Source organism: Nanorana parkeri, unplaced genomic scaffold (genome assembly GCF_000935625.1).
Source record: "Nanorana parkeri isolate BGI_ZX_2015 unplaced genomic scaffold, ASM93562v1 scaffold26, whole genome shotgun sequence".
NCBI lineage: Eukaryota > Metazoa > Chordata > Amphibia > Anura > Dicroglossidae > Nanorana > Nanorana parkeri.
The window spans coordinates 1,891,903-1,902,994 of record NW_017306294.1 but is presented as its reverse complement, the minus strand read 5'-3'; positions in this window follow the sequence as shown (position 1 = coordinate 1,902,994).

Here is an 11,092-nt window from a genome sequence, read left to right as displayed (position 1 = left end):
TGCAAGCAGGGCTGTCCCTATAATGAGGCACGTGCCTCAGGCAGAATCTCATGTTGGTGTGCCTGCTGCCCCCTTTCCAGCCAGAGCATCCCAGGTTGCTGGCGTCCTGCCTAACTCATGGCAACTTGTGATGTTAGTAAGCTGGGTGGAATGCTGAACATTCCCCCATGGCAATGTGCTATACTTGCACCCCCTGGTAACATGACATTGACCAACTCCTATGCATCTCCAGCCCCAAGACTATGAGGATCTACTGTGCAGGTATGACGAGCATTTATATGCTTTCCATGAAAGTAAGTAATCATGTTGGGAGGCTACAGGATATAACTAAGGGGTCTATTCACAAGCTGCCGAAGGATCTGGCCGTAGCTTCGGCCGATCCTTCGGCTGGCTTCGGCACCAGGACCCCTTCAGTTCAGGAGAACCGAGGGGGTGCTGTACGGGCTATTCACAATAGCCCGTACAGCTCCCGATCACGGCCGAGCGGCTCAGTCGAGCGCTGAGCTGTGCTGAAAGACGAAGCTGGCCGAGCGGCCGGCCATTGGCCGGCCGACAGCCTGCTTCTGACAGCTGGGCGGAGCCAGCTGTGATCTTACGGCTGGCTCCGGCCACTTTCAGAGAGATCAGCGTCCCTGGTTGCTAACCAGGGACACTGATCTCCAAACATCTGACTCTCCCTGGCGCCCCGGGAGTCTCCTGCTCCCGGCCGCCAAGGAGAAAAACCCCGCTGTGTCTTTTTTCTTTATTCTGACACGGAGCGATGTCAGAATAGAGAAAAAAAAAAAAAATCCCATTCAAAAGCATTGGGACATTACTATTGGCTATTTCTATTGCAATAGCCAATAGTAAACTAGCATTGTACCCGCCCTCTTTTGCAGTTCCCCACCAGGTCCACCAGCAGAGGGCGGGAACAATGCTAGTTTACTATTGGCTATTGCAAATTGAAATAGCCAATAGTAAACTCTCAATGCTTTTGAATGGGAATTTTTTTTTTCCTCTATTCTGACATCGCTCGTGCCAGAATGAAGAAAAAAAGACACAGCTGTGTTTCTCTCCTTGGCGGCCGGGAGCGGGGGGCTCCCGGGGCCCCAGGGAGAGTTTTTACATTTTTTTAACTTTTTTTTTTTTACAGCAGCAGAGCCGCCGGACAATAGGAAACTATTGGGCGGAGCTAGCTGTCACTGCTAGCTCTGCACAATCGTTTTCTATTTACTTTTTTCTACTTTTTTCACTCTTTTTCTGTTCTGCTCGGTGCCTCTGAGGGACCGAGCAGAACAGCCGAGCCAAATGCAGCTCGGCGGCATTCGGCTATTCTCTCACTGCTGTTCGGGATCTTTCAGAATAGCCCGAACAGCAGTGAGAAGCCTGCCGGAGGTTCGTCTCAGCCGATCCAGATGTTGGATCGGCTGAGTCGAACTCCTTCTGCACTTCGGGTCAGCCGAACAAGCTGAGCATGTTCGGCTGATCCGAAGCCACACGAAGCAAGCCGATGTACGGCTGATTTCAGCCGATATACGGCTGAAATCAGCCGTACCAGCCTGAAGTGAATAGCCGAACAGTGTTCGGCTCACTTCACTTCTGATCGGTCATTCACTCGGCTGCCCTCGGCAGCTTTGTGAATAGACCCCTAAGTATGTATCTGGTTTGGGGAGGAGTGAGGTACATTAGATTGGGAGGGAGTGGGAAGGAAAGAAAAGAGCAGTTTGGTTGAAAATACTTTTACCCTTTTAATTGTGTTCAGAATAAATGATCTAGACTGTTTATAATGGTATCATTCCCAGGGAGTGTCATAGTCACTTAAACAAGGATGTCTAAGTGGGCAGACTTGTTTGATAAACTTTTGTTGTTTAATGTCCTCTGTGCTTTGCTATCTAAATCTACACTGCCTGGTTAAAAAAAAACAGTCACACGCACTAATATTTCATTGGACTGGCTTTTGCTTTGATTAAGGCAAACATTCGCTGTGGCATCGTTTCAATAAGCTAATGCATTGTCACAACATTTATTTCCCTCCAGAGTTGCATTATTTTTCACCGATATCTTGTAGTGATGAAGTGAGAGTCGGACCACTGCGTAAAGTCTTCTCCAGCACATCTTAAAGATTCCTAATGGGTTAAGGTCTGGACTCTGTGGTGGCCAATCCATGTGTGAAAATAATGTTTAATGCTTCCTGAACCACTCTTTCACAATTTGAGCTCAATGAATCCTGGCATTGTCATCTTAGCATATGCCCTTGCCCTATGGAAGAAAAAAATCCATCAAAGAAAAAACCTGGCTATTCAGTATATTCAGGTAGGCAGCTGACCTCATTTTTTGGTGATAAAACATTGCTGATCCTAGACCTGACCAACCGCAGATCAGAACATTCATCCAGTGGAAGGCTCTTACCTATTTGGTTAGCTAAATCCAGGTGGTGACTTTTATTTTGTCCAGGCACTGTATTTCAGTCAAACAATGAAAGGTTTTTCTCTTTCCTGCTACTATCTCTGGTTAACACAGTCAACACTCTAACACTTGTTCTTTGGTATGAGCAGGGGGGGGGGGGGGTAAAAAAGTAAATTATAGGAGGAAAGTCAGTTTTTAATTTTAATTAAGATTGTCTTTGTAAAACCAGCTCTCGTAGCCTTCTGTGCAATACCCTGTATCCCTGATTGCATGTGCTGTACATTAGAGGCTTGGTATTTGGGGAGTGCATGGCTTATGTTATTTACACCCCATGTTTGTTCAGGGAGGGGATTATTTTTCTCAATTAAACTATAGTTACAATTTAATATGAGCCTGTGGACAGATTAAACATATTAAATTGCTGTTTACAGCTGGCGGCGCCTGCATTTGTCTGTAACTTGCAATTTAATACATTTAATCTGTACACAGGTTTGCTTTTATTACTTATGTTCACTGATTTTTTTTAATTCATTCAATGTACTAATAATTCTACAGAAAAGTATGGCAGGAGCTGAAGCATACATTTTCAAACATAAAAATGATGTATTTAAAGTGACCCTGTCAGTCATTTCTAGCTTTTAAATGACTGCATTTCTCTGAGAGTGAATCAATGGCCAATAAAAGCACTCTCAAAGGTCAAGAGGGATGACAGTTAGCATGGCTTAGTCCTGAAGGCTAATTTTAAAGACATATACAGAAAAAAGTTTTCTGCCTAATGATTGCAAGCAATTAGTAGTATCTGCTCTTTTACTGGACATACAGCTTAACATTGATCACATTTATCAGCCCATGGACTGAATGAAAGAAAAAACTTAATACCCTCATCCATGTTAAAGAGCGTGGATGGAGGAATCTCCCCTGCCAGCTATTGTATTCTAATGGCTTGCACCTACGGCTGTCAGAAAAAAACAGCTGATTGGTTGCAGTGACTGTACAGCCAACAATTTTCCACCTGGCTCCTTGAAAATATGTCTTTTCTGGGGCTGGGTGGTGCTAGCAGGGCCACCCACTGATCATATTTCATCCAATTCAGCAGGAAATGGTTGAAATTCAAGTTGTGTATGGCCAACTTTACATTTAAACGGTTCATATGGCTGACAGGTTTCCTTAGAATTCATTAAGTTAATTACCATTAACTGTAATCAGACACACACATGGTAAGTTGCCTTTTTCAGTTTGGGCTAGCAGTGGCATTGAATTGGTTAATAAAAGCAATATAGTAACAAGATCAAATCTAAAGAAAAAAATGATTACTTTAGTATCGGATAAAAGCAGATTCCAAGCAGTAGATATACAGTACAGTATGCTTCATTATCACATGTTAGAGAAAGTACAAGATAGTACAAACCAGTACCATAAATGAATATATTGTACAGGAATGCAGACTATGTATAATCATGTACACAATGCACGGTACTTTTATCGCAACTCACATTGGAGAAGATTACTGTGAACTTCTTGTTACATAATAACTTGTGTGCACATATCTTGTTTGTCAAAGAGATGTATGCCATAACAAACTATGTGCAATGCTCACGTACTGGGCATGATATTTTTTATAACCAACTGTTTTCAAAGAGAATCCTCACAAATATGGTTAAGAGAATATGCACGTCATGCATGTTTATTACCCATATAGGTATGTTTGAACAGTCACTATTGTAGTAATATAAATATGTGTTAATCCAGTCATATATATGCTATTCTCCTTCTGTTTTCTTTGCTCTCAAAACACTGAAAGCCTGTCTTCTTTTATTTTCTTGTGGCAATGGAAAGACTATTGTCCTTTACCATGATTTATGTGATTCTTCTAACAAAATATTTTAGCCTGCCTTTAAATTTGTATGGAGTTGATGTAAACCACCTGCACTGCATACAGCATCTTGAAGTTGTTGTTAGTGGTACTCGCAGAGATGACGCGGATGGCGCTGTGTAGCCTCAAAGTATTAAATGGAACATCACCAGCATTCACAAGGATCAAAACTTGAATTCTCATTTCTTTTTTATTGAACATACGCCACATGCGTAATCAAAAGCCAAGCCTTCATCAGGGCGACACAGCATTGATGATTTTCCATTTAATCCCTTTAAATTTGTAAGCAGGGGGTATGGAACTGTGTAATAAAAACCCAAGTTCTGCTGACAATGACATCCTTATCTTTAAACAAGCATTAACCTTTAGGGGCTTAAGGTACAGCTGGAAAAATGCTCTTAAAGGGGACCTTTATATACCCTTTGACTAAAAATCACATCAGCATACAGCTCTGAAGTCATCTTTCATTCATTAGCTAAACAAACATATTTTTATTTTACTTACAATTACTGAAAAATGTGTATGATGATGCAGTAATTGACATGAGCAATGTTAGACGTTGGGTAAAGATGTTTAGAAAGGGAGAAATTGAAATTGTTGATAAGGCATTAAATGACACCATTCAAGTTCTCCTCCAAAGAAATTAAAATCTACCTGTTCAACACAGATCTGCCAGATCATGGCAACTGTGTTCTGGGATGACCATAGAATTATTGTAATGGGTTTTTTGGATAAAGGCATAACAGTCAACAGTGAAATCCACTGTACATTGGGACATTTTTAAAACTGAAGAAAACCATCAGAATACCACAGAAAGAGTTCTATGCCTTATGCCTTCATCATGATAATACAGGCCCACACACACCTATTATGCCACCAGTCAGGTGATTACCAAAACTTAACCTGGCCAGTGGTCCCTCATCCCTACAGCCCAGATTTGACACCATCTGGCTTCTACCTGGTTGGGCCAATGAAGGATCACATCTGTAGCATGAAATTTGAGGACCTGTAGAAAGTTAAAAGATCTCGGAAGCAGTCTGCTCTGCAGCATTTTTCCTAACTGGATTTGAGGCTTGGATAAAACGATGGTGTAAATGCATTGAACACAATGGAGACTATCGGGTCTATTCAATAAGCTGACGAGGGCAGCCGAGTGAACAACCGACCCCAAGTGAAGTGAGCCAAACACTGTTCGGCTATTCACTTCAGGCTGGTACGGCTGATTTCAGCCGTACGTCGGCTGAAATCAGCCGTACATCGGCTTGCTTCACATGGCTTCGGGTCGGCCGAACATGCTCAGCATGTTCGGCTGACCCAAAGTGCAGAAGGAGTTCGACTCCAACATCTGGATCGGCTGAGCCGACCCTCCGGCAGGCTACTCACTGCTGTTCAGTCTCCCGCTCCCGGCTGCCCAGGAGAGAAACACTGCTTTTTCTTTTTTTTTCTTTATTCTGACACGGAGCGATGTCAGAATATAAAAAAAAAAAATTCTCATTGAAATGCATTGCTACATTGCTATTGGCTATTTCAATTTGCAATAGCCAATAGTAAACTAGCATTGTACCCGCCCTCTGCTGATGGACCTGATGGAGAACTGACATCGCTCTGTGTCAGAATAAAGAAAAAAAAATACACAGCAGTGTTTCTCTCCTTGGCGGACAGGAGACTCCCGGGGCGCCATGGAGAGTTTGCTGTTTGGAGATCAGTGTCCCTGGTTAGCAGGTAACCAGGGACGCTGATCTCTCTGCAAGTGGCCGGAGCCAGCCATAAGATCACGGCTGGCTCCGCCCAGCTGTCGGAAGCAGGCTGTCGGCCGGCCAGCTTTGGCTTTCAGCGCGGCTCAGCTGAGCCGATGCATATGCGTTCGGCTCGACTGAGCCGCTCGGCCACGTTCGGGAGCTGTACGGGCTATTGTGAATAGCCTGTACAGCAGCCCTTCGGTTCTACTGAACCGAAGGGGTCCTGGGGCCGAAGCTAGCCGAAGGATCGGCCGAAGCTACGGCTAGATCCTTCGGCAGCTTCGTGAATAGACCCCTATGTTGAAGGATAACCCTGAGTAGAGGAATTTATAGGCTAACTGTATGCATGCATGTTCATTGTTTCCATCTCTGCATACTTAAACATTTTTTAACTCAACAGGCATTACTTAAAAAAAAAACTTATATTTTATATCCCCAAATGATCTGGTTTTGGGACTGTCTGTAGGAAGATAATCCATGTCTCCCTTTTCCTCCTCCATACCCTAATGGTGACACTTGTGCATCTCAAGAATTCATGTTTAGGGCTAAAGCTGGCATCATTTCACAGTCAGACATCTGCCATTTCCAACCTTCCTCTGTAGCATATGCCCAGCTTTTAAAGAAACAGTGTTTTACACCTCCAGTATAATAAATATGTTTACATTTTTTTTAAACAACAACTTTTAGAAAGTGTTTTTTGTGTGTTCTTGTGTGTTATGAAAAATGGCCAGATTTCTAATTACCATCTATTCAGGAGGACACTGAGAAAACAACCTCCATGCTCATACATCAGTTTAAAACACACAATCCAAAATTTGGAGGTCACCAGGGCTAGCTCTAAAGGTGCCCATACACTGCACGATTCTCGTACGAGAATCGCGTGCGACCGTTTCTACTGTATGGTCGCACGTCTTCCGCTGAACAAGCAGGCTTGAAAACCTGCCGAGAATCTTACGATTCTCGGCGGGTTAGTGGCCTGCTTGTTCGACAACTGCCAAACGGGCCGGTGTGCGCACGCTGCCGAACGGGCCGGTGTGCGCACAGTGATCGGAAGCCTGCCCCTCATTGCGGTCATCGGAAGCTTTCGATGATCGCAAGTACGATCTGCCTGTCCAAGATGGGCAGATAGTACGAGCTTTTATTAAGCTAACGACCATCGCAAGACAAAAGTCTTGCGATGGTCGTAAGGTGTATGGGCACCTTTAGGGAGCAGACTGTCTCTTTTTCATTATCTCATGATCACAGGTATAAAGCACCACACCTGTGTAAGAAGACTCCAATACCATCAGCTATTCCCTAATTCATGTGCCACATACTAGTTGTAAAGTAGTGAAGATAGTCATTGCCCTGGAATTAGTTTATGTCCATAAATCACAAAAACAGCTGCTCCCATCAGAGGTATTTCACACAGGTGTTGCGTGAGAAGGCTACAAAATAAGGAAAAAATTGGAAATTAAATATTTATTTACAAGCAGAATATGCATACTTATACTCAGGGCCCGGATTTACTCTCTCTCTGCTGCCCCAAGGCCAGGTTCCCTAACGCGCCCCCTCTTTGCCAAATTCCCCCCATGGACAATGGCAGGGCTGCATACAAGTAATCTCGGCGACATCGCCGGGATCACTTGTACAAAACAAGTGGCGGCTTCCCCTCTGTACATTTAGCTCTGCTTGCCCAAAGCCGGGCTACATGTTAAAAACAACTACACGCTCGGCGCCCAGAACTGCATGTCCCGGGCATCAGGAGATAGGAATTCCACACCCCTGCTGCCCCTCTACTCCCTGCTGCCCCTAGGCCGGGCCTTGGTTGGTCTGGTGGCAAATCCGGCCCTGCTTATACTGTATAGATAACTTGTATAGAATGATTTGTCCAAAAAAAAAGAAAAAAATCTGTGGATATTCTTACCCTACAGTACTTTAAGAGTGACCTAGAGATACAGGTAATTGAAATCCAGCCCTGACAACAAAATAACTAGACTGAGTACAGTGTTCCTGTAATTTCTGATTTGCTCTGTATTTTCCAGTGTTCATGTATGAGAGAACTTATTTAACGGGAAGCCAGCATGAGCTTGTGTCCTGGTCAGCAGTCATGTGTTTAGATATCTCACATGCACAATGATGTAACCGTGTAAGAGAAGCATAACAAATAGGCCTTGCAATGTATCCCAAAAAAAAATTTGAATGTGCTTTTAGGCAAAATGAACAGACTTGCCCCTCTTTGAAATTGTTTGACAGTTAAGCAGCATTAGGCCACTGGCTTCAGAAGTTTGTGAGTGATCTCATGTCAAGTGCAATTATGATATCATAAAATAATCCAACATAAGGACTATAACTAGCTCATGCAGTCCTGTTGGATGTACATAACTAGAAAGAATGTTGATTTCAGATAAGAGTATGGTGATTTCGCAATGACTTTACACTCCCTTTGTTAGGCCTAGTGCTTGTGTATTACTTAATGTTTGCACAGGATTTTACAATTCTAAGCTTTCAATTTTACGTATGAGCCCTTCACTGTGATTGCACATACTTTCTGTACTGAATTACATACGGCTGTAGAAAAAAATACATTTTCCTTTTATAGTTTACAGATGACCCATGTAAGTATAGATGAACCAAATGAAAACCCTTCGTAGTCTACCCTGATTCAAATGCTCCAGATGAAAGAAAAATGAAATATGAAATTGTATCTACATATTTTAATAGCCAAAGAGAAATGATGAGGTGGAATTTGTTTTTTAAGTCTCACATACAGTGAGGGGAATTTATCAGAACTGAAGTGTAGGCACTCAGTGGTCTTCCAAAAGAGTATATAAGGTCAAAAAGTTTTGACACTGAGTACCAGGCAGCAATTTGACTATACTTTGTAGCAGAGAAACACCAACAGGGCTATTTACTGAAGGGTGAAGAGTTTGGAGAAGGCAGGAAAGGTGAACAATCTAGAAAGTGAACTGGAAAGTGAGCTGAATTGGAGAATTTTTCCAAATCATCTAAGTATTATCCACTTCCACTTTAAGAATTAGAACTTTCTAATGTATCCTGTGGCTTAAAAGTGCCAGGATTTAAAGTGGTAGCACAGGAAGTGCAATGGGAGGAATTTATCAAGACTGGAGCAGACAAAACCTGGAGCAGCTGTGCATGGCAACCAATCAGCTTCTCTTTTTCATTTTCAAATCTTAACTGAACAAACTGAAGAGAGAAGCTGATTGGTTGCCATGCACAGCTGCTCCAGTTTTTGTCTGCTCCAGTTTTGAGAAATTCCCCACAGTATCTGTCTCGTTGTTTCCATAATATTGAAAGGGATGTTCCAACTATGGTTTAGTTTAGTTTAAATTTTGGTCTGTATATGAGTTCAATAGTTTTTTTGTATATTAGCACAAAGTTTACCTAACCTACACAAGAATTCCTCATTAAAAAATAAAAATACTTGTTGATAAATCAGCAAAACTATTTTAGTTGTTATTTGCACAGTTTGCAGACATACTATCTTTTGGGGTTAGTTATATATACTGTGAGGAGAATTTATAAAAACTGGAGCAGACAGATTCTGGAGCAGTTGCCCTTGGCCACCAATTAGCTTCTCTCTTTTATTTTCAAAGCTTAACTGAACAAACTGAAGAGAGAAGCTGATTGGTTGCCCTGGGCAACTGCTCTAGATTTTGTCTGCTCTAGTTTTGATAAATAACCCTGTGTATGTACAGTGAAACCAACATCCATTAGCATTAAAATGAATTACAGTGCATTGCTGTAAGGCCTGAGGCCAAGAAGAGCATAGGGAAACATTGGGATGCATTTTAGGTCCAGAAACAATCTGGTCGGGTCTGGAGGTGATGGGCCCTAAAGGAATAGGAGCAGATAAAATTACTAAACACCATTACTGGACTGGAAGAATGGTCAGAAGACGATCCGAGGTCACAAGGCAGGCAGCAAGCAGACAGAGTCAGGAATCAAGCTGGGTCAAATGGATATCAGGAACAGAATCACAGATGCAGAGTACAGCTGAAGATCTCTCAGCAAGGCGCAGATGCAGAAGCCATCTTTAAATAGCCTGCCTGGCGCCAAGGACAGGTGTGCGCATGCTACTGCGCGTGCACATAGTTTTCGCGCATGTGCATTACTAGCGCCGATTACGCACATGCGCATAGTTTCGTGCAGCGATCCGGGCAGAAGCTGTACTATGGGCACTGACTGATGTACCCTCAGAGGTAGTTCTAAAATGACAATGACAATCAGCATGGGTTCAGGAAAGATCATTCCTGCCTAACTAACTTGCTAACTTTTTATGAGGGGGTGAGTAGAGATATGGACGGAGGTAAGCCGGTAGACGTGGTATATCTGGATTTCTCAAAGGCTTTTGATACGGTACCACACAAACGCTTGCTACACAAGCTGAGGGCTATGGGCGTAGATGATATGTTCAATGGTGGTAGCAACATTAGCGATAAACTGTTTAAAATTAACTCCATTACAAAAACTAGAGGCCACCACCTAAAATTGGTGGGAAAAAAATTCCAGCACAAGGGGCGAAGGGGGTTCTTCACAGTAAGATCAGTTAGGGTCTGGAACTCACTGCCACAGGCGGTGATTTCAGCAAATAATGTGGAATTGTTCAAGAAACTTTTGGACGATTTCTTAAGGGACCGCAATATACAGGGGTACAGGTACTCCTAGAATGAGATCCTAATAGGTTGGACTTGATGGACTAATGTCTTTATTCAACCTCAAATACTATGTAACTATGTAACTATGTAAAATGTAGCCAACAAACTCTTGTGAAGGTATATTGAGACATATATTATTAAGTGGATAAGTTCTTCTATTTCAGTAATCTGGGCTATATTAGTGAACCAGTGTTTAAGTAAAGGAGGGGAAGTCGACTTCCACAAAATAGGAATGACTAGTTTTGCTGCGTTCAGGATGTGGAACAGTAATGTTTCCTGTATTTGTGAGGGGTAGAGTCATTGTGGTGCAGTAAGGCCAGCGCAGGCGTATAAGGATAATTCTATGTGCACTTTACATTGTTCCCCTAAAAATAAAAAAAAACACACAGTGAGTGGAATTTATCAAAAATGGACCAGACAAAATCTGGAGCAGCTGT